Genomic DNA, 1508 nt, shown 5'->3' with positions numbered 1-1508 from the left:
TAGATTATGATGAGTTTTTAGCAAAGTGTTTAGTCAGCAGATGAAATTATCCATTTGCATTAAAGTGCTTTTGTGAAGTATTTCTCGGAATAAATTTAAGATGACCAGCCTGAGAACTGTAATGGTACATGCAGTGGTGTGCTATAAGTGCTTTTACTTCAAGTTTGGCCCTGTTAATTATTAGTAAAAGTGATATTTTATCCTTTGTAGAGAAAGAAATGTCAAAGTAAATTTTATGAGGGGATGATTTGAAGGGAAAGTATATATCAAGGGAGCTTGGGAAGAGTGACATCTTTGTTTCTTTAAAAGGAGAATAGTGTTACCTTCAGACAGAATTGCTTTTAATGCAGGGTTTGTCTTCTGTGGACAAAATGGGGAGTCGTATGGAAATGTTATTACGAAAGAAAAATGTATGTAATGGGAAGTAGGGAGGAAAGGCAACTCTTGGTTACCTTACAAACGGACGTCAAAGAGTATGCATGTTAATGATTGTTATGCTTTTGTTTCATTTTATAAAAGTCTTGTTTCATTCTCTGTGTTTTTATAGAAAGAACAAGAGAAAGTCATAAAACCACACAAAAACAACATGAAAGCAGGGATAGAAAACAGTTGACATTCGTGTACAGAAAAAGTACTCCATGACATAGGCACTCCTTTACAAACTGTAGTAATCGGTGCAGTGTTTTGATAATTACATTGCTACATTACCTCTGTCTGTTAATGATTATGACATGTGAGAATCTTTTCATTTTGGTAAAGAAGTAGCAAGGGATTAAAGTATCTCAAAAGGGGAGACTGGTGACTTAGTGAAAAATATTTGTAAAGAAGAAAAAAGTAAAAAGTGATTAAATGTACATGTCATGATGTCATTTACTATTTTTGTTGTAGTGGTCAATATGAATGAAGTATAGTCCTTATATAATGTGAACATGTCTAAAGCATATTACCTACATGGATTTTCTTTTTTTATGAATAAGTAACTGGAGATGATTTTCACTACACGGAGTAGATGCAGCTCACGCTTCAGAAGTGTCCTACAGAGATTGTGTTTGTGGAGCTCATAATTGAAGATTTGTGTCACTTAACGTATGCCATAAGCTTGCATATTAGTATCTACATTGTAAGGTAGAAAAGTAAAGTATAGCATTCTTTAAGAAGATTTTTAGTCTGTAGGCACAATGTTACGTGCAAACAGTGGAAGGCTTGAAAAGGTTTTCCAGAATTTTTTTTTGTATACTACAGTGGTTACTGTATAGGAATGAAGACCATGTATTTGTGGATGTTAGTGCAGCTAGTTGTATTACACCTTAAAACCAATATCAGAAACTTTACTTCTTCAAACAGTAGTGTAGATTTTTACATATCTACCCATAAAAATGCTTTATTTATATGGCAAATTTGTGATAGCAGAACTTGAAGAATGGATAGAAATAATGCAATTGCATCAATAGCAACAAATAACAAACAGAGAATAGGAAACAATAAAATCAATGCTGAATTTATTGATA

The sequence above is a fragment of the Penaeus monodon genome, chromosome 15 (assembly GCF_015228065.2).
Source record: "Penaeus monodon isolate SGIC_2016 chromosome 15, NSTDA_Pmon_1, whole genome shotgun sequence".
In the NCBI taxonomy this organism is placed as follows: domain Eukaryota; kingdom Metazoa; phylum Arthropoda; class Malacostraca; order Decapoda; family Penaeidae; genus Penaeus; species Penaeus monodon.
Note: the sequence above shows the minus strand (reverse complement) of the source record.